Source organism: Scyliorhinus canicula, chromosome 6, assembly GCF_902713615.1.
Source record: "Scyliorhinus canicula chromosome 6, sScyCan1.1, whole genome shotgun sequence".
In the NCBI taxonomy this organism is placed as follows: domain Eukaryota; kingdom Metazoa; phylum Chordata; class Chondrichthyes; order Carcharhiniformes; family Scyliorhinidae; genus Scyliorhinus; species Scyliorhinus canicula.
In genome coordinates, this window is record NC_052151.1 from 14951522 (window position 1) to 14975097 (window position 23576).

The 23576-nt window shown below is 42.9% G+C and overlaps 1 protein-coding gene and 1 non-coding gene across 2 annotated transcripts in view; one reads left to right on the top strand and one right to left on the bottom strand.

Annotated features, from left to right (window-relative positions):
• Positions 1-23576, top strand: part of LOC119967001 (serine/threonine-protein kinase MRCK alpha-like) — a 331001-nt gene that overhangs the window by 89246 nt on the left and 218179 nt on the right. The window lies entirely within an intron of this gene.
• On the bottom strand, positions 7056-7129 carry trnan-guu. The gene has a single exon. It is a non-coding gene; the product is annotated as a tRNA-Asn (tRNA).

Consider the following 23576-nt stretch of genomic DNA (forward strand, 5'->3'; position numbering starts at 1 on the left):
GCATGGCTTTTTTCTTTTTCTTTTTAACTGTTCAATAAGTATATGAGGTTTTATATTGTTGGGGGGATGTGGTGTGGAAGAGAGAGTATGGTGGCGAAAATACAACTGGGACACAGGAAAAGCTGAATGCCATTATATGAAGCAGAGTCTCTTGTAAAGAGCCGGCACAGGCATAATAGACTGAATGGCGGTGTGTACGTGTGCTACTTTATACCCAGTGTTTTGTCATCCAGCCTCCTTACTTCAAGCTGCATGCAGTGTTGATTTATTTCACTGTGCTCCTGGAGGAGGGGGAAAGATTAATGCTTAAATATTTTGTACAATCAATACCTGAAAATAGATTTAATTAAAAAAAAATTAGTTTGAAGGGCATGATATCACCATCACTAATTTAAATGGAAGCATTGTGTTACCACATACAATTGCTGATTGCATACTTGTGGCAATTGGGAAAAATTTAGAATCAATGCCTGCTATTTAGGCAGCTTTAGTTTCCCTTTGTCTGCAAATCATTTCTGCCCTTGCTCATGTAGCAGGCCAGAGTTTTCAGTTTGCTGTGATTGGTCTAAGATGCTTCAGTGAAATATATCTCATGCCATAGTTAAGGATTTGAGTGTCCAATGCAGAGCAGCTGTTTGCACAATAGTTTTTCCATCAGTAATAGCTGGATGTGTGTGTGACTCTCGTGCCATTTTGGGAGGCTTAATTCCACATTCAAAGTTTTCATGAGAGTCAGGTTAATAAATAATGTATGCTTACATGTTCGGAACTCCTGTACATCCTGTACACACCCAGTTTGAGGTTGCCATTTTCTTAGGTAAATATTCGTAATAACTTCCAAAAGAATTTCTGACTGGTACAAATTTTAAGAAATATATATGGATCAAAATGAACAGAATCTTTTGCAGAAAATAAATTTAGAGTACGCAATTCATTTTTCCCAATTAAGGGCCAATTTAGCATGGTCAATCCACCTAGCCTGCACCTCTTTTTGGGTTGTGGGGGCGAAACCGACACAAACACGGGGAGAATGTGCAAACTCCAAACGGACAGTGACCCAGAGCCAGGATCGAACCTGGGATCTCAGCGCCATGAGGCTGCAGTGTTACCACTGCGCCACCATGTTGCCCACTAAAATGAACAGAATCTTGACCATACTTCATTTCTCTTTCTCCCTCCCCACTCTTAGCAAGTCACTGATTTTCAGATATTCTTTGGACTGCTTGTGTGACCTTGTATTCAGTTCAGCATTCCTTCTCATGCAGTTTGTTATCCATGGTGAACCGTAGAATCATCTCCTTCACCTAGTGCTACTTCACAATTTACAGTTCTGTGCCTGGTTTGCCATTAAATTGACAAGATGTCTTGGTTTTCTGACTAAAGAAAAGACTAATTACTTAACAATGTCAGCACAAATCTGTTCAATCTTTCAGAAGGCAGCACAGCCTGCATAACGTTTTGAGAACTGAAAGCAGCAGTGCTACTTATTTTACCTGCATTGTAGAACAAGGTGCAGCTCTACTTCAATTTTAGAAAAATTAGTTTAAATAAAAAAATTCACTATTTGTCTAATTAGTTTTAAAATTAGCTTCTCATTTGAGCCCAAATATTTTAATGTTGGTTGAATGTAGGATTTTGGGAATATTAGATTCTAAATATTGGGACAATTTAAGAGGTTTAAGCCTTGGATTCTAATGTGTTTGACTGCAGTGGTCATGTTTGTAAAAGGATTTTGTTTTGCAGGGCCTGGGAACTTTTAGTAGCCAGAAGATGAAATTGACCAGAGGAATGTGGTTTTCATTCTGGGATAATGCAGTGTTTTGATATGGGGAAAAGCCCTGGGGAGTTCATGTGCTTTCAGCATGGAGAATTAATTTGTTTTTCAGCTTGTGGAGATAATGTCATTGTTGGGTGAAGCGAAGGGATTCAGAGACATTTTGGAAAAGCTTTGGAGAGGAGTTGAAGTCTGATCTGTCTGATACTGAGTCCACAATTCTCTCACAGTAGAAACATTTGGAACATTAAAGTAGAAACATTAAAGCAGAGCAGTCTTGCCTGAGGACAAGGAAGAAACTGAAATACGCCAGGTGAGCCAGCTTTTTGAAGATATTCAGCCAGAGTCTGAAGGGGTTCTAACAAGAGCCAAATTTGTTTGGCAAAGCAAGTATCACTCTATGCCATGATGATTTTAAGATGGATTCAGAGCTGTATGTTTATTTTCTTGTTTAATTGGGAATTGTGTAGTAGTGTTTAAGAGCTAATTGTAAGCTGTACATTACGGGTGTGAAGTTAAAGAGTTTAATATTGTATTTCTAATAAAGTTTTGTTTAAAAACAAATACCAAATCCCTATTTCTTCATGCACTCACTCCTGGAACAAATCCTTTCTGCATAGTCTTATAAATAAATTAAAACATTGGGGGTTTGGTCCAGTATCCTAGACTGTTAGGGTCTAGCCTGGGTAATGTTAATAGTTGTATTTTTTATACTGAGTGGAAAAAAGTGCGATTGCAGGTAATTTTGTTCACTGGCGTCGGGGAGGAAGCCATTCAGTTTGCCTTTGGAGGATGTTGCTGCATTTGTGCAGTCCGAAATATTTGGGTATCAGCAAATGACTTCAAATTAAGTTGGAAGTCACAAATAATGGAGCAGTTAGTTTTGCTGCAGCTCGTTCCTAATGATCTTAAGATTTTTATTAAGGATGAGACTGATGAGGCACTTGTGTTTTTATGATTTGTAAAATGCATTCATCCTTCAGTGTTTTAGTAAAGTGTAGCGGCAAAGGTTGAAGTAGTTTGTTTTATTTCTAACCTCAATCCTGCATTATACTTTAATTCCCTTCTGTTTTTCTCTCTCTTTTACCCCACTCACATTATCATTGCATTTTAAGAATGTTTGTCTTTTATTAATGGAGAAGTTTATCTGGGCTTTAGATTGGTTTCACAGGTCGGCGTAACATCGAGGGCCGAAGGGCCTGTACTGCACTGACATGTTCTATTGTTCTCTTTGGTGAAAGTGAAATTACTTTATAATCATGGATTTATCTACTTATTGATATTAAAATCAGTAGTTTATAAAATGTCCAGTCTGAAAAATGAAAATCGCTTATTGTCACAAGTAGGCTTCAATGAAGTTACTGTGAAAAGCTTCTAGTCGCCACATTCCGGCGCCTGTTCGGGGAGGCTTGTCTGGGAATTGAACTGTGCTGCTGGTCTGCTGTCAAAGCCAGCGATTTAGCCCTGTGCTAAACCAGCTCCTAGTCTCACTGAGCAGCATCGATAAATATAATACTCAATTTGTATAAATTACATTTTCAAGAAATCTTGTAGGGAAGACTGGAGAGAAACAGGTAATAGCGTATTCCACCACCCATAAACCCTTGTACGATGTTGACCATAGAATATTGACTGAAAGGCTTAACTTTCGTGAAACGGGGGCAGCACAGTGGTGTAGTTGGTTAGCCCAGCAGCCTCACGCGCTGCGGTCCCAGGTTCGATCCCGGCTCTGGGTCACTGTCCGTGTGGAGTATGCACATTCTCCCCGTGCTTGCGTGGGTTTCACCCCCACAACCCAAAGATGTGCAGGGTAGATGGATTGGCCACACTAAATTGCTTCTTAATTGGAAAAAATAATTAGGTACATTAAATTTAAAAAAAAACTTTTGTGAAAGGTATGTTGGTGTAATAAGACTCTGGGGCCTTGAAGCTCTATCGTGGCTTTCTCTGCCTTGTTATTAATTTGAATCACTGATATCCCAAGTTTCTCTTTTTCCCATTCTCTCTTATGATGGCCAACAATCATAGTAAGAACATAAAAATTTGTAATATCATGAGCTGAAAATACAGAACATTAAAGTTACCTGTTAAAGTTACCTGAATTGATTTTGAAAATATTGAATGAGAAAAGCCCATTTAATGTAGCAAACCCAATCTTTTCTGGTGATTTAATGTGCGCTGTTAAAAAATCTTAGCAACTTACTTAACCTTCTGCTGGAGTATTCTGCATTTTCTTCCTGTGCAAAAAGGTAAACAGACCAAAATTCTAAAACATCTGAGCAGCTTTATTTCCTGTGTTACTCTTGCATCATCAGGTGCTTACCATGACGTGACATTTCTATGGACTATGCAGCTCAGGAGCCAAGAGGTTCCATGCAATATTTGCTTATCTCGACCTGTATTTATCCGTATAAACCTCAGTGTCATTTCTAACCAAATATGCACGCTGTTCCTTTTTCCCAAGCCATAATTAACCACTTGAGATCTGTGTCTGCTCAACATATTCCCGATGATATAAGACAAAGACATATTTGAACATTATAGAATTTTAATTATATTACATTATATTATTGATGTTGAGGAACCGGAGCTAGTTACTATTTGTGGGTGCAGGAAGTGGAAGTACTAAAACCAACTCAATCAGTGTAGCAATTTGTGTTTCTCCATGTGGTTCCTGTTGTCTTAATCATGGGTTTCTCAGTACTTCCTGTATGTGTGTCATAGCGGAAACTGCAAATTCATTCATTTGGGGATTGTGGTAAGTGACAGAACCTAAGGAAATCCTGTGGTATAGAAGAACTGTAATGTAATTGTGTTGGTTAAATCCAACCATTAAAAAAAGCACACTGCAGCATGGCAAAGCAAAATAATGCCCAAGATCCCTTGTAGCTTCCTGAGCTGTTTTACAGCACTTCATTGACCAAGTTACTATTTTGTTTAGTCATGCAACAAACTAAATGCAGTGAAGACGGACTCATGATTAATTGTCAAGGTTTAGATAGAGAGAACGTACCAAAGTTTCTGAATGATTTTTCATTTAGTTCGGGATTTCAGGCTCACAAAGTTGCAGATTTCATAGATTTCATAGAATTTACAGGGCAGAAGGAGGCCATTCGGCCCATCGAGTCTGCACCGGCTCTTGGAAAGAGCACCCTACCCAAGGTCAACACCTCCACCCTATCCCCATAACCCGGTAACCCCACCCAACACTAAGGGCAATTTTGGACACTAAGGGCAATTTATCATGGGAGGAAACCCGGAGCACCCGGAGGAAACCCACGCACACACGGGGAGGATGTGCAGACTCCGCACAGACAGTGACCCAAGCCGGAATCAACCTGGGACCCTGGAGCTGTGAAGCAATTGTGCTATCCACAATGCTACCGTGCTGCCCTTTGACAAAGATTGACAAAGATGTGCATTTGACAGTGGCATAAATTTCTGCTAATGAAAACATAAAAGCTCATCTTTCCCTTTTGAAAATATTAATGAGAGATCAGTTTTGCAGAGTTCTGTTTGAAGTGTAGCAACACAACAGACATATTTAGTTGATAACTTGTTGCATTAGTTTTACATTAGTAAATGTAATTCTGTTAGTTCTGCAAAGTGGTTTCCTTCATTATCCTCTTGTTAGTTGCATATCAATATTAGATTACGGCGGCATTGGGTGAACCATTAATAGCTTCATTTCACTGAAGCTATAATATATTGCATATTTTAAAGAAGCAGTTAGATACAGTACTTGGGGGTGAAGGAGAGCAGGGTAGCATGGTGGTTAGCATAAATGCTTCACAGCTCCAGGGTCCCAGGTTCGATTCCCGGCTGGGTCACTGTCTGTGTGGAGTCTGCACGTCCTCCCCCTGTGTGCGTGGGTTTCCTCCGGGTGCTCCGGTTTCCTCCCACAGTCCAAAGATGTGCGGGTTAGGTGGATTGGCCATGCTAAATTGCCCGTAGTGTCCTAATAAAAGTAAGGTTAAGGGGGGGGGGGGTTGTTGGGTTACGGGTATAGGGTGGATACGTGGGTTTGAGTAGGGTGATCATGGCTCAGCACAACATTGAGGGCCGAAGGGCCTGTTCTGTGCTGTACTGTTCTATGTTCTATGTTCTAAAGGACATGGGGGAAAGCGGGGATTAGACTGTTGATGATTGATGGGTTTGATGATCAACTATGATCATAATGAATGGCGGAGCAGGCTCGAATGGCCGAATGTCGCCCTCCTGCTCCTATTTTGTAAGTCTCTGTGATGAACATGCATTGTTTTCTTAATGTAGCAGCAACATGTGATAGCAAATTGTGTGGTAAAATAGTTTCAATTGCAGAGGTTTGTTGTCATTTGCTGTCTGTCTTGTGCCAAAACAATATATCCTAGAAATCTGCCGGTAATAGTTTCTGTTAGCAACCACTTGCACTGTATGTATTTCATGCTTTCCAGGTTCAGATGACTTCAGAAAATTATCTTGAACTTTGTTCTTTATTTGTCATTTGATCCCTTCTGGCTTGACCACTGTAGTCTAAGTTAAGCCAATTAATTATTTTATATGCAGTGCAGAGTGTATTTAAAATTAAGTAAGAGGGTTGTAATGTAATGTAGCAAACAGGAAACCTTCCCAAGTCCCATTCTGCTATGCATTGCCATTTGATCCGTAATAATAATTTCAGACTCATTTCTCCCAGCCATTCATAATTCTATTTATATTGCATTAATACATAACATTATACTTTATAGTTGACCCATCCATATGCTAACATCCCCAAGACTGCCACAATACATTTTTCAATCTAATTGGGGGTCAGCCTTGACTGAATAGTGCTATTCTTGCCTCTTGTTTAGAAGGTTATGGTATCTCGGCACACAAAGACTACTTCAGTGTACATACGGGTAGCGACCTTCTATGTGGTAGGACTAGGCCTACTTGCATTACAATAGCTAGGTTCTGGTTCAGGAGATGGCTATGGGGCTGGTTTAGCACAGTGAACTAAACAGCTTGCTTGTAAAGCAGAACAAGGCCAGCAGCGCGGGTTCAATTCCTGTACCAGCCTCCCCGAACAGGTGCCGGAATGTGGCGACTCGGGGCTTTTCACAGTAACTTCATTTGAAGCCAACTTGTGGCAAGCGATTTTCAAATGAAGTTACTGTGAAAAGCCCCTAGTCGCCACATTCCGGCGCCTGTCCGGGGAGGCTGATACAGGAATTGAACCATGCTGCTGGCCTGCCCTGGTCTGCTTTCAAAGCCAGCGATTTTAGCCGTGTGCTAAACCAGCCCCTAGAGAAAAAACGTCCGTCCCTGGGTGGGCTTGAACCACCAACCTTTCGGTTAACAGCCGAACGCGCTAACCTATTGCGCCACAGAGACAAGCTGCATGTTTCCCAACCGGAAACCCTGGATGAACAGGGATATCCACTGCTTTCAGAAGTCTAGGTCTGAGGAGTGCAAGTCAGGCGACCCTGACCTCTGCAAGAAAGCCAGATATGATCTAAAGAAATCCGTCAAAGATGCCAAAAGACAGTACCGGACCAAGCTCGAGTCCCAGACTAGCCACACAGATCCCCGCCGTCTGTGGCAAGGTCTGCAAGACATAACAGGCTACAAGATGAAGGCATGTAGAATCGTTGGCTCCTGATGAGCTCAACGCATTCTATGCCCGCTTTGAGCAAGAGGTCAGCGAGAGCAAACCCTCCACCCCAGAAGCCGCGGATGAACTTGGATCTGAGATCACCACTGCAGACGTCAGAGCAGTCTTCTCGAAGGTCAACCCATGGAAAGCCACTGGCCCAGATGGGGTACCCGGACGAGCACTCTGGTCTTGCGCGGATCTGCTGGTGGGGGTATTCGCAGACATCCTCAACCTCTCTTTACAACAATCTGAGGTCCCTATCTGCTTCAAGAAGACGACCATCATCCCGTACCAAAAAAAAGTCAAGCAGCGAGCCTTAATGACTATCGTCCAGTGGCTCTGACATCCATCATGAAGTGCTTTGAAAGGTTAGTCATGGCACGAATCAACTCCAGCCTCCCAGATTGCCTTGATCCACTACAGTTTGCCTACCACCGCAACAGGTCCACAGCAGATGCCATCTCCATGGCCCTACACTCTATCCTGGAACACCTAGATAACAAAGACACCTATGTCAGACTCCTATTTATTGACTACAGCTTAGCCTTCAACACCATCATTCCTACGAAACTCATCTCCAAACTCCGTGGCTTGGCCTCAGCTCCTCCCTCTGCAACTGGATCCTGAACCCACAGACTACAATCAGTGAAGATAGGCAGCAACACCTCCTCCACGATCATCCTCAACATCGGTGCCCCACAAGGCTGTGTCCTCAGCCACCACTATACTCCTTATACACCTATGACTGTGGCCAAATTCCCCTCCAACTGGATTTTCAAATTTGCTGATGACACCACTGTCGTGGGTCGGATTTCAAACAATAATGAGACAGAGTATAGGAATGAGATAGAGAATCTGGTGAACTGGTGCGACGACAATAATCTCTCCCTCAATGTCAACAAAACGAAGGAGATTATCATTGACTTTAGGAAGCTTAGTGGAGAACATGCCCCTGTCTACATCAATGGGAACAAAGTAGAAAGGGTCGAGAGCTTCAAGTTTTTAGGTGTACAGATCACCAACAGCCTATCCTGGTCCCCCCAGGCTGACACTATAGTTAAGAAAGCCCACCAACAACTCTACTTTCTCAGAAGACTGAGGAAATTTGGCATGTCAGCTACGACCCTCACCAACTTCTACAGATGCACCATAGAAAGCATTCTTTTTGGTTGTATCACAGCTTGGCATGGAGCCTGCTCTACCCAAGACCGCAGGAAACTACAAAAGGTTGTGAATGTAGCCCAGTCCATCACGCAAACCAGTCTCCCATCCATTGATTCTATCTATAATTCCTGCTGCCTCAGAAAGGCAACTCAGAAAGGACCCCACGCACCCCGGACATACTCTCTTCCACCTTCTTCCGTCAGGAAAAAGATACCAAAGTTTGAGGTCCCGCACCAACCGATTCAAGAACAGCTTCCCTACTGCCATCAAACTTTTGAATGGAGCTACCTCATATTAAGTTGATCTTTTCTCTACACCTTGCTATAACTGTAACATTATATTCTGCAGTCTCTCCTTCCTTCCTTATGTACGGTATGCATTGTTGTACAGCATGCAAGAAACAATACTTTTCATTTTATTCTAATGCATGTGACAATAATAAATCAAATCAAAAGGAATACAACCCTAGTTTACGTAGTCTCGCCTGGTTACCTGCGAGTCCAGATATCATTCCGGTTAACCTATGCTGCACTGTATATTTTTCCCAGGTATGGTGCCCAGAACTACGGTCATTGCTCCAGATAGTGTCCAATCAAGGCGTGTGTAGCTGAAGCATGACTTGTAATTTATTCCTCCAGATTTCAAGAACAGCATTCCATTATTCTTTTTAATGATTTTCTATTCCTGTTTATGACATTTAATGATCTGCACAGCTGGACCCTCAAGTTCCTTTGGACTTCTACTATTTCCAGCTCTTTACTATTTTAAAAAGTACCCTGTGCTCTCAATTTTAAATCCAAAGTGGATGACCTCACTAGACAATCCTCATGAATGGAGTGTCAGATGAGGGCAGCATAGCGACTGAACATGATAGTCATAGCTGTTGGGCCTACTGATATTTAGGTCCATGTATGAAGTATCATAAAGCAAGTGCTAACTGGAAACTGTTACCCAGGAAGAAAATTAGAAAGAGGACAAAAATACTGTCAGTGAAATTGTCAGTGAAACCTCACCATTAAATTTTGTAATCATTTACAGGTCCCCAGTCCTTAAATGTAGTAAAATTCCTGCAGAGTTGCATCTGTTTTGTATATTTGGTGGATGGTGTGTTGCACAGATGGCAAACATTCATGTTCAAACCAGGGAAACCAGGACAACGATGCAAATAGAAATGTAGGTTAATGCTGTGCAGAGTGTAATTTGAGCAGACTTAAATGTAGGTTATGTTGTATTGTTCGTTTAGGGGTTTTTCTGAAACAAAAATGTGCTTAAAAATGACCAGTCTCTATCTTTCAGCATATTTCTTTTGAAGTAGAGTTTGTAATTTCCTTAAAAAAATGTTTTTAAAAGAGTATGAAATGTTTGAAAATGAAGAAAATTACGGTGTTTGCCTGGAAAGCATGCGGGGCAGTGGTAATAGGCTAGGTTGCTCATGCAGAGAAAAACATGATCAATTAAATGGCCTATTTCTGTCCTCTTAACATGCCAAAAAGGGCCTGAAATTTTGATGGAGCTGCTCTGCTGGCCCAAATATGGCAACCGGGTTAATAATCACAGAATGCCCTCTACTTGCCTGGATGAGTGCTGCTCCAACAACACTCTAGAAACTCAGCACGATCCAGGACAAGCTGCCCACTTGATTGGCATATCATCCACCATCCTTCTGGATTCACTGTTTCCATCATCGATGTGCAGTGGCAGCACCGTGTACCATCTACAAGATGCCCTTGGGGCACTTGCCAAGGCTCCTGAGACAGCACCTTCTGAAGCTTTATCATCTAGAAGGACAAAGGCAGCAGATGCATGGGAACACCACCACCTGGAAATTCCTCTCCAAGTCACACGGCATCCTGACTTGAACTATATTGCCGTTCCCTCACTGTCACTGGATCAAAATCTGGGAACTCCCTGTGCTAGTCGTTCAAGAAGGCTGCTCACCACCTTCTCATGAGCAAAATATGCTGTCCTAATCAGCAATGCCTATAAATAAATAAAAATCTCCTAGCCATCCCCCGCCCATTTGCCTAGTTACGTAATGTTATATCAGATCATTGCACAGTGAGAGAGGTCAGAGTAACAGGCTCTGAGCCATAAGGTCCAAGAAAACCTCTAGTCTGAACTGAGTTAGCTGGCCCCAATTGGGACATGATGTGGAGATGCCGGCGTTGGACTGGGGTGAGCACAGCAAGAAGTCTCACAACACCAGGTTAAAGTCCAACATGTTTGTTTCAAACACTAGCTTTCGGAGCACTGCTCCTTCCTCAGGTGAATTGGGACAGGTATAAATGTGCTACAAATGGATCCAGTGTCCCCATGTGTTTTAAAAAATATTTTTTTATTCTCCTTTTTCGCATTTTCTCCCAAATTTACATCCACCAACAATAAACAATAATCAATAATAAACAGTAATCAGTAACAAATATGTCAATCCCCATATCAATAACAGCGATCCCATCCTCCCACCAAACCCAAAACATTCGCCCACAAGTTCACATAAACAACTGATGAAAAGGAATCCGGGATCACCCATAGTCGCCATTAACACCCTAAAAGCCTCCTTCCAGTAATCCTCTAGCTTTGGACAGGACCAAAACATATGAACGTGGTTTGCGTCCCTCCCCCCACGCTCACGCACATCTTCTACTCCTTCAAAGAATTGGCTCATCCTCGCCCTCATGAGGTGTGCTCTGTATACCACCTTCAGCTGTATCAGCCCCAAACTTGCACACGAGGTGGAGGCATTCACTCTCCTGAGCACCTCACACCAGACCTTCTCCTCTATAACCTCTCTCAACTCTTCCTCCCACTTTGCTTTGATCCCTTCCAGTGGTGCCTCCTCCTTCTCCAAAATACCTGACACTACCCCCTTCTCCAGTCCCCCTGTCGTCAGCACCTCCTCCAGCAATGTGGAGGCCGGCTCCTCCAGGAAGCTCTATCTCCTTTCTGGCAAAATCTCGACCCTGCATGTATCTAAACATTTCCCCCTGCTCCAGCCCATACTTCGCTTCCAGCTCCTTCAATCCTGCAAACTGACCCCTAAGAAACAAATCTTTCAGTGTCTTAATCTCTTCTCCTCCCATTTCCGAAAATTTTCATCCCACCTCCCTGGCTCAAATCTGTGGTTCCCCCGACTTGGCATTTCCCTTGACCCTCCCCCAACCTGAAGTGTTGCCGAAACTGCCTCCAAATTCTCAGTGAAGCTATTATTACCGGACTCCCTGAGTACTTCCCCGGGGCTATCGGGAGCGGTGCTGTTGCTAGTGCTTTCAATCCCGACCCCCTCACAAACTCTTCTCCATTCTGACCCATTGGGAATCAACCCCTCTTACCCAGCTCCGCACCTTCTCCACATTCGCTGCCCAATAGTAATACATCAGGTTCGGAAGACCCAAACCCCCTGCCTGCCTTCCCCTCTGTAGTAGTATCTTTCTAAATCTCAATAAATTCCATCCCACCATCAGACTCACCATGGACTATTCTCCAAATTCAGTTGCATTCTTGGACACACTCATCTCCATCAAGGGTGGTCACCTCAGCACTTCGCTTTACCGAAGCCCACAGATAACCTCACGATGCTCCACTTCTCCAGCTTTCACCTGAAACACATTAAAGAAGCCATCCCCTATGGACAAGCCCTCGGTATACATAGGATCTGCTCAGACGAGGAGGAGCGTAACAGACACCTACAGATGCTGAAAGATGCCCTCGTACGAACGGGATATGGCGCTCGACTCATCGATCGACAGTTCCAACGCGCCACAGCAAAAAACTGCACCGACCTCCTCAGAAGACAAACACGGGACACAACTGACAGAGTACCCTTCGTTGTCCAGTACTTTCCTGGGGCGGAGAAACTACGACATCTTCTTCGCAGCCTTCAACACATCATCAATGAAGATGAACATCTTGCCAAGGTCATCCCCACACCCTCACTACTGGCCTTCAAACAACCGCGCAACCTCAAACAAACCATTGTTTGCAGCAAATTACCCAGCCGTCAGAACAGCGACCACGACACCACACAACCCTGCCAGGGCAATCTCTGCAAGACATGCCAGATCATCGACTTGGATACCACCATTACACGTGGTAACACCACCCACCAGGTACGCGGCACATACTCGTGCGACTCGACCAATGTAGTCTAACTCATACGCTGCAGGAAAGGATGTCCCGAAGCGTGGTACATTGGCGAGACCATGCAGACACTGTGAGAACAAATGAACGGGCATCGTGCGACAATCACCAGGCAGGAATGTTCCCTTCCAGTCGGGGAACACTTCAGCGGTCGAGGGCATTCAGCCTCTGATCTCCGGGTAAGCGTTCTCCAAGGCGGTCTTCAGGACACGCGACAACGCAGAATTGTCTAGCAAAAATTTATAGCTAAGTTCCGCACGCATGAGTGCGGCCTCAACCGGGATCTTGGATTCATGTCGCATTACATTCACCCCCCACCATCTGGCCTGGACTTGCAAAATCCTACCAACTGTCCTGGCTTGAGACAGTTCACACCTCTTTAACCTGGGATTACCCCCTATCTCTGGATCTGTAATGATTTGATTACCCGCAAATGCTCGCATTCCAAGCATTGTCTGGCATCTCTGACTTTGTCTATATAAATGTTTCTGGTACAGATCTCTTCATTCACCTAAGGAGCAGCGCTCCGAAAGCTCGTGTTTGAAACAAACCTGTTGGACTTTAACCTGGTGTTGTAAGACTTCTTACTGTGCTCACCCCAGTCCAACGCCGGCATCTCCACATCTTTCTAAATCTGGCCACCTTCCCTCCCCATATGAACGACGTAATCCTTCCCTCAATCTCTCTGGGGACAAAAGCCTTTGGCAGGAAAATCGTCAGGCATTGAAAAATAAATAGTGGCAACACGTTCATTTTAATTGCCTGTACCCGACCCGCCAGTGACAGAGGGAGACCATCCCACCTTGCCAGATCAGCTTTCATTCTCCCCACCAAACTACAAATGTTGTACCTGCAGAGCCCCCCGCCCCACTCCCGGGCAATTTGCACCCCCAGGTACCTAAAGTGAGTCCCTGCCCTATGGAATGGCAGCCCCCCCACACCTCAGTGTCGTAAGTGCCATGTTATCGTAAGATTTGTCTTCCTGATCAATCTAGTGACTCCTGCTGCAAGTGTGCGTGTGTGGACAGACTTGATATGCTTGCCTTTACAATCAGACACCAAGCTAACACTCCTTAAGGCTTATTTGTGAATGATAGCATGTGTGTGAAGTGTTGATGTATGACTAGAGTCTGTAAACTTGTGTTCCTTCGAGGTAGTCAATGTCTTGAGGAAAGGAGGAGAGTAGTTGAAGATGGGGATTACAATTGTCATTCATGTCCTTTTGGAGTCTCTTATATGAACATGGATTGTTGGCACAATTGTGTGATTTTAAAATTGGATCAGTTTAATCTGTGGGGGAGGGAGAAATGTGTGTCCCAGAGGTCTTTTGATTACAAGCATTTTTCTAGCACAATATTATACATAGCCGGTTAGTATTAGCAGTTAATTGAGACAATCAATACAAGCAGAAATAGTGGAACTTTAATGTCCTCCTCAAATATATTAAAATCAAGGATGTCAACAGTTTCCTGCAGGTTTCACTATGAAAAACACTGCAGAATCTTGCTGAGCACTTAAAATTTGAAGCTGCATTTTTGATATTTAATTTAACATGGAATATACTGCCTGACACACAGGTAGGTGGGAGGCAAGTGATGAGGATGACCTTAAGAGACAACAGGAGGATATAGACAGGTCAAGTGGGTGGGCAAAGGCTTGGCAGATTGAATATAATGTAGGAAAAGGTGAAGTTATGCACTTTGGTAGGAAAAATAAAGGAGTTGAATATTATTTAAATAGAGAAAGACTGCAGAAAGCTGTAACACAGGGATTTGGGAATCCTCATGCATGAATCACAAAAAGCTAGCATGCCAGGTATTGGGAAAAGCAAATAATATGTTAGCCTTTATTTGAAAGGGAATGGAGTATGAAAATAGGGAAATATTTTTAAAGCTATACAGGCACTAGTTAAGACCGCACTTGGAATACTGTGAACAGTTTTGGTCCTCGTATCTAAGAACAGATGTACTGGCATTGGAGGCAGAGCAGAGGAGGTTCACTAGGTCGATCCCGGGTGTGGAGGGATTTTCTTACGACGAGAGGTTGAGTAGGTTGGGCCTGTACTCATTGGAGTTTAGAAGGATGAGAGGTGACCTTATTGAGATATATAGGATTCTCAGGGGGCTTGACAGGGTAGATGCTGAGAGGATGTTTCCCCTTGTACAGGGAGAGTATAGGACCAGAGGGCAAACTCTCAGAGTATCGTTCGCCCATTTAAGACAGACATGAGGAGTAATTAATTCTTGAGAACAGACTTCAAAAGGCCGCTATGTGGGATAACTTTTTGTTTGACTAATTTGGACTATGCTTCCTGTCCTTTCCTGCACTGACACTGTTGCTGGAAGGCAAGAATTTGTAGCTGCTGTATGCAGCAACTGCTCCACAAATATGGCCACCATGTCCTGTCAGAAAGAGCGGGAACAATTTAAATCATTGGCCACTTGTTCCTGTGTGATGATTCTTTGCCGCAGATGACCGTAGAGTCTGGGTTCTTAAGTGTATTCAAGGCTGAGATAGACAGATTTTTAATTAGTAAGGGAATCAGGGGTTATGGGGATACGACAGGAAAGTGGAGTTGAGGATTATCACATCAGATCAACCATGATCTTATTGAATGGCAGAGCAGCTTTGATGAGCCGAATGTCGTACTTCTGCTCCCTTGTCTCATGGTCGTATGGACATATGGAAATATGATGAGAGGGCCTCATCTCTTTTTTTTTTAAATGGCCTCACTGCTAAGAACAGTCTGTTTAATTTGGAAAATGTCCCTCTGTAACATTCAGCACATCTATACGATGTCAAAATGATGACTAGATTCAAGATTTAAAAAAAAATCCTGTCTCCTATCCCTAGTGTAGCAGGGATATCTATATAATAGTGCTAGTGAGATCTCCCACGTCAAACTGATATATTGCTTGAATTGATGTCAAACTTTATTTGATGATGCTCCTTGAAGAACCTTGGGACAGTTTTTAAAGTTTTAAAGGTGCCATTATAAATGCTTTAGAACACCTTTCCTGAATTAATCTGCTTCGAATCCAAAATTTTTTGGCTTCTGTTGTGGAAATCTAGACCGAGCAGTGAATTTAGAAATCGACCCTTGATTTGGTAAGTTGCTTTGCATAGATTTTTCAACTAATGAGGGAGCCATAATCATTGTTTTCTAATAGAAGTTGTATGTTGACGTGTTAATGAGGGGGTTAATTCTGGTGCTTGCAAAATATTGCAGGCTGAGACTTTCAACTTGAGCAAATCTACAGTAATAAAAGATTTATATTTGTGCCACTGTTAACTATGATTAAGCTTATCTACAAGAAGGATTTTCTACATCTCCTGTCACATCAGAACAAGAAATGACTATTACACACAAACATCACATCAACAGTACTCACTTTTATATTTTTACTCCTGCTGCACATGTATCAAAAAATAAGTACTTTTAGCAGAATGATGTTAAACTGTAATGAGGCCACCTGTCATCTTCCTAGTCACTCACCTGTTACCTGTCTGCTACAGGTGACTGTTGGCACATGCGATCCTTGGGTTAGTTCGCATCTGACTATGTACTTGACCGCTTAAATGAGTGAAAGAATGGAGTCTTCACTGGCCTTTGTATGTTGTTCAGGAATTGTGAAGAGCTGATTGCCGTTTAAAATTCCTCAGCACATTCAGTACTTACACATGTTGGACATTGGGAGGTTAAAGGCAGTGAGTGCATCAACAATAAAATTCTACTTCTGCCATGCCAGTTCTTTTTTCATTTAAAAAAAAACATGCTACTGTATTAAAAGAAAGAAAATCCAAGTCTGGAGTAACTTTAATGTGAATCCAATTTCTCTGAATTTGCAGTATTTGTCAAAGTAAATTTGAGCTGTGCACACAGTTTCTATTCCTTTCTTTGTAATGTGATGACCGTTGCAAAGAGGGAGACCAAAGTAAACATGCCTGAAAGAGCTCTTGTCCTGTTTTTCAAAAAAAAATTAAGAACAGACATCAAAAGCCAGTACGTGGGGCAACTTTCTGTTTGACTCATTTGGACTATGCTTCCTGTCCTTTCCTGCACTGACACTGTTGCTGGAAGGCAAGAATTTGGAGCTGCTGTATGCAGCAACTGCTCCACAAATATGGCTGCCATGTCCTGTCAGAAAGAGCGGGAACAATTTAAATAATTGGCCACTTGTTCCTGTTTAATGGCCTTTTATATTGAATTGATGAGCTAGTTAAATTGGAAATGGTACAGAGGAGGTTTACCAGGATGTTACCAGGGACTTTAGCAGGAAAAATTGGAAACAGTTAATAGTTCAGGCCAGTAGGGCAGCACGGTGGCACAGTGGTTAGCATTGCTGCCTACGGCACTGAGGACCTGGGTTCGAATCCAGGCCCTGGGTCACTGTCCATGCGGGGTTTGCACATTCTCCCCCTGTCTGCATGGGTTTCGTCCCCACAACCCAAAGATGTGCAGGATCGGTGGATTGGCCACGCTAAATTGCCTGGCCTGCTAAGTATTTCCAGCATTTCTGCTTTAGTTCACTTTTCCAGGATCCACCGTATTTTGCTTTTGGTGATGTTAGGACTGTTCTCCTTGGTTTTCAAGATAAGTTTTGATAAGGATGAATATTTCATTTGGTGACTGTCAATTTACTCCAACTTGAGCATTTCCACTTGCGTCATTTAGTAATCAGTTCATTTTTGTGCTCATTCCTCTGAACTAAGTTTAATCAAGCACTTCTTTTCTGTATACATTGTCAACATCTAACAATCCCCATTCGAGTTAATTGCACTTTTAGGCTGGTAAAGCATGAGTTTTCAGTCCCAGAAGAATACCCTGACTGTACCAATCTGAGATTGCTGAACAGTGAGTAGTTGATGAAGCTCTGCTTAGCAGAAATAGTTTGAGACTGCTGATTAGACTTGTCTCGTTGAAGAGACTTTCATCAGACCTCAGCTGTTGATTCTTCAAGGTGTGGCCCAACCAGAGTTTTGTAAAGGCTCAGCATAACTTCCCTTCTTTTGTACTCAAAACCTCTGTTCATGGTACTTGAGATCCCATCGTTTTGCTCTCTCAATGTTTCCTAATACCTTCAGAGTTTAATCCTCGGGTCCATCTGTCCCTGCACGTATTTTAAAACTGCAGATTGTGCCCTGTACGCCCAAGTCTAGGTCTTTGACATATATCAAGAAAAGCATGGGCCTAGTACTGATTCATAGGGTAGTCTACTGTAAACCTTCCTCCAGTCTGAGAAACAGCTATTCACCACAACGCTGTTTCGTGTCACTCAACCAACTTTGTATCCATGATGCCTCTCTCCCTTTTATTCCATGGGCTTCAACTTTGCCTGCAAACCTTTTACGTGTCACTATATCAAATGCATTCTGGAAGCTCATGTCCATCACCTCAACTGCATTATCGTCATCAATCCTCTTCTCTCTCTCTCTCTCTCTCTCTCCCCCCCCCCCCCCCCCCCCCCCCACACACACACACAAACAAAAAACTGAATCAAATTAATTGCAATGGAAATGTGACAGCAGGATCCTAAAAACAGTACTGAAATAAATGACCACGTAATCTGAATTTTGCATATTGGCTGAGGGGCAAAGACTGGTCAGGACACATGGGAGAAAAGGGGACTTGAGTGAGGAGCACAGGAGAGTGGATTCCTTAAATAGTGCATAGGATCTTTTATACGCACCTGAGCATGGAGATTAGGCCTTGATTTTAATGTCTGAATCAACAAATCTCACCTCTAACACTACACAATGCAGCAAAGTATAGGTCTAGACTGTGAGCTTAAGTCCTCCCCAGTGTGGCTTGAACCCATGAACCTCTATTTCTGAAGTCACAGTGCTACAACAGAGCCAAGCCTGATAACTTACTGGAACATGTGTCCATTGTAGATCGCCATGGTGAATCCTCATTGGCGAGGCATATCTGCATGTCAACATGCTGTAACATTGGTCATCTGTCTGTAACCTATAATTGCTGTTGTGCCCCCCCCCCCCCCCCCAACAAAATTTTATTTAAACTAGACTAATACCAATTACAGGACCTCCTCCCACCCACAGTTTTACTGTTGACATAAGTAATGGATATATTCTTAAAAATTACACTGCACATTTAAATTGTGTAAGAACCATGCAAGTGCTGCCACTTTCACCAAGTACCGCAGCTGGCTATAAACACATGTAAAACCAAAGACAGGTTAAAGCTCAAGGCTGCAGGAGCGTGGATGGGAAAACCGCAGGATTTCTACAGCAAGATTTTCACTTCTTAACCAGAAATAAATACTCCGTTAATAGTTTCAAGTTGCATGTTTTAATACTGTTGCTGAATTAGATTTCTTTTGTAGATTCCATCTATAACCTCATAGCCAAAATACTGCAAGTTGGCTTTGAAAGAGGCCAAATAGACTGCTAACTAAAAAAATGCACTTGAACAGGGCTAGTTAATAGCAGGTACCATTTAAAAAAACTCTTTAGCACCATTGCTTGGAGAACAGATGTAATGTTGCAAGTTTGCAGGTCAAAGTTCTCTGGGGCCAATCCTGAGATCAGATACTAATTTGGCATTTGCAGCTGCCCTTGTGATTTTGTTAGAGAGAGATAGATGGGTGGGGGTTTGGACAAGCTTAGAAACGTGTTAACCACCTTCCTTAAGGAACCAGCCAGCAGATGCTCAGTGCTTGAACTCGTCTATCTAATTTTGTAAACATTTACAGGGGTTTCCCTCCGCCTGAAAGACGAATCCTGTTGCTCGAAGACAAAGGATGCCGATAGCAAGGGATGTTGGCCATAGTTTATAGTTGGATATAAAATGAGCAGCAACACTTTGAAATGGAGTAATGTTTTTAAAGAAATTGCTTTTAGTATTCTTTTGTTTATTGCTGGGGAGTGTGGCATATTTTTTCTGTTAAATTGATCTAACAAGTGTGAGGGGGCTGCCAATAGATAGATTAGTTAAAACCCGTCTGCTTATTGCGAAGTAGGCTCATTGGGCCAGATGCTCTATTCCAGCACCTATTTGTTCTTGTGCTGCATTTGATTTACAGCTCTGCCTCCCACAGTGGCATGGTAAAGTAAATGTGCCACTGCCCCTGGAGGAGGCCAGATCCAACAAAGGACGAGATGAACAAATGTGCTTGGGAGGCAGTGGGCCTTCAATAGCAGAGATAAAGATTGTTCAAAGAACTAGACAAATCTCCAAGATAGGCCAAGGGAGTGATTTATGCAGTCTCCCAATCCACTGGGGAAGGTTACAGTGGCAGAACCAAAGCTCCAAAACGTGACTTTAAAACAGCACTCAGCATTAATATAGTGGAGAGTTGGTATTATAGAAATCTCATATTTAAACTCTGATTAATTTAATTATTAAAATACAGAGACATGAATTCTATCACTATAATCTGTGGTTTTATTAAACAGAAAATGTGAATGCTTGCTGATATTCTCCTTTTGTTATATTGAGTCAAATGATTTGTTTTAGAAATGAGGTGTGATTCCAGAATTGTTGCTGATTTGCACGTCTGCAGTATTCTACAAATGTGAGAAGAAAGATTTAATTTTCCAATTAAACTTTTTTTCTTATATCACTGATCAAATTTAAAATTTCACTTTTAATTTAGTTTCTAAATTGGCTTGAAGAAATCTCAAAACTATTTGTCCTAGCTTCCTTGACTGCAATGCTGAAAACAAATCAAAGGTTCTTTTTCTTGACAAATTGGAAGAACTGATGTGAGTTGCACCCAGGGTTGGAAAGGAGGTAGAGAGTAGTGAGACATATCAATGTGGACTTTGTATGTATCGGGATATCACAGACTGAGAGAACCTTTTGCAAAAATATTGTTCTCCTTTAACACAAGTTGGAGTCAAGGGCCTGTTTGTCTAGTTTGCTTTAAGTGTATTGGATGACACTTTTGTAGAGAGACCAATGTTTTGGTTTCTGAAATGTAAACTATTGAAATGGATCGGACCCAAACCATACCTGTAAGTTGCTCTGCAAACAGCTTAAGTCCAATTTTAATGGGCTGGTTTAGCACAGTGGATTAAACAGCTGGCTTGCAATGCAGAACAATGCCAGCAGCGCAGGTTCAATTCCCGTAATGGCCTCCCTGAACAGGCGCCGGAATGTGGCGACTAGGGGCTTTTCACGGTAACTTCATTGAAGCCTACTTGTGACAAACTATTATTATTATTATTATTATTACACTGCCTTGGCAACTTTGAACAGATTATTTTAACCAGGTAATCTGTTCAGGAAAGAGCCATACTGGACATGATATTGGGGAATGATCCCGGCCAGATGGTTGAAGTTTCAGTCGGTGATTACTTTGGGAATAGCGATCACAATTCCATAAGTTTTAGAATACTCATTGGCAAAGACGAGAGTGGGCCTAAAGGGAAAGGCCAAGTATAACAAAATTCGGCAGGTGCTAGGGAATGTGGATTGGGAGCAGCTGTTTAAGGCTAAATCTACATTTGAAATGTGGGAGTCTTTTAAGGAAAGGTTGATTAGAGTGCAGGACAGACATGTCCCCGTGAAAATGAGGGATAGAAAAAGCAAGATTAGGGAACCATGGGTGGAATTGTGAGACTAGCTAAGATGAAAAAGGAAGCATACATAAGATCTAGGTGACTTAAAACTGATGAAGCTTTGGAGGAATATCGGGAAAGTAGGACAAATCTCAAACGCACAATAAAGAGGGCTAAAAGGGGTCAAGAAATATCTTTGGCTAACAGTAAGAAGTCTTACAACACCAGGTTAAAGTCCAACAGGTTGGACTTTAACCTGGTGTTGTAAGACTTATTACTGTGCTCACCCCAGTCCAACGCCGGCATCTCCACATTTTGGCTAACAGGGTTAAGGAAAATCCCAAAGCCTTTTATTCGTATATAAGGAGCAAGAGGGTAACTAGAGAAAGGATTGGCGCACTCAAAGACAAAAGAGGGAATTTATGTGTGGAGTCAGAGGAAATGGGTGAGATTCTTAATGAGTACTTTGCATCGGTATTCACCAAGGAGAGGGACATGATGAATGTTGAGGCTAGGGATGAATGTTTAAATACTCTAGGTCAAGTCGGCATAAGGAAGGGGGAAGTTTTGGGTATTCTAAAAGGCATTAAGGTGGACAAGTACCCAGGTCCGGATGGGATCTATCCCAGGTTACTGAGGGAAGCGAGGGTCGAAATAGCTGGGGCCTTAACAGATATCTTTGCAGCGTCCTTGAGCAAGGGTGAGGTCCCGGAGGACTGGAGAATTGCTAATGTTGTCCCTTTGTTTCAGAAGGGTAGCAGGGATAATCCAGGGAATTATAGACCTGTGAGCATGACGTCAGTGGTAGGCAAACTGTTGGAGAAGATACTGAGGGATAGGATCTATTCACATTTGGAAGAAAATAGACTTATCAGTGATAAGCAGCATGGTTTTGTGCAGGGAAGGTCATGTCTTACAAACCTAATAGAATTCTTTGAGGAAGTGACAAAGTTAATTGATGAGGGAAGGGCTGTAGATGTCATATACATGGACTTCAGTAAGGCATTTGATAAAATTTCCCATGGCAGGTTGATGGAAAAAGTGAAGTCGTATGGGGTTCAGGGTGTACAAGCTAGATGGATAAAGAACTGGCTGGGCAACAGGAGACAGAGAGTAGTGGTGGAAGGGAGTGTCTCAAAATGGAGAAAGGTGACTAGTGGTGTTCCACAGGGATCCGTGCTCGGACCACTGTTGTTTGTGATATACATAAATGTTCTGGACGAAGGTATAGGTGGTCTGATTAGCAAGTTTGCAGATGATACTAAGATTGGTGGAGTTGCAGATAGCGAGGAGGACTGTCAGAGAATACAGCAAAATATAGATAGATTGGAGAGTTGGGCAGAGAAATGGCAGATGGATTGCAATCCAGGCAAATGCGAGGTGATGCATTTTGGAAGATCTAATTCAAGAGTGGACTATATGGTCAATGGAAGAGTCCTGGGGAAAATTGATGTACAGAGAGATCTGGGAGTTCAGGTCCATTGTACCCTGAAGGTGGCAATGCAGGTTGATAGAATGGTCAAGAAGGCATGCTTGCCTTCATTGGATGGGGTATTGAGTACAAGAGTCGGCAGGTCACGTTACAGTTGTGTCGGACTTTGGTTAGGCCACATTTGGAATACTGCGTGCAGTTCTGGTCGCCACATTACCAGAAGAATGTGGATGCTTTGGAGAGGGTGCAGAGGAGGTTCACCAGGATGTTGCCTGGTATGGAGGGTGCTAGCTATGAAGAAAGGTTGAGTAGATTAGGATTGTTTTCGTTGGAAAGACGGAGGTTGAGGGGGGACCTGATTGAGGTCTAAAAAATTATGAGAGGTATGGACAGGGTGGATAGCAACAAGCTTTTTCCAAGAGTCGGGGTGTCAATTACAAGGGGTCACGATTTCAAGGTAAAAAGGGAAAAATTTAAGAGAATTATGCGTGGATACGGCTGACGATTTGCAGCGGTGGCACTGTACAACACGGGGCCGGCCATGCGCAGTCCCAACCCTCCATCTGCGAAGCCACTGCCCCCCCCCCCCCCCCCCCCCCCCCCCCGGATGTGTGTGAGCACATGTGGTCCGTGCATTGGGAACTCGGCCCATCAGGGGCGGAGCACCGCGAGTGTGCCAGCCAATGAGGCGGCAACGGCATTGTGACTGCATGTGGTGCGCGCATGCAGTCACAATGACACCATCTCGGATGAGTGGCGACAGCCGGGGATTGTGATAGCTGAACACAGTGATGGACAGTGGACAATGAGACCGTGGAGAGATTTATAAATTTGAGGAGGGGGGGAGGAGATATTGAGCATGTAAGTGTGTTATTACATTGTAGTACCCTTTTATTCATACCATGCTATTCTGTAATGCAATTTTA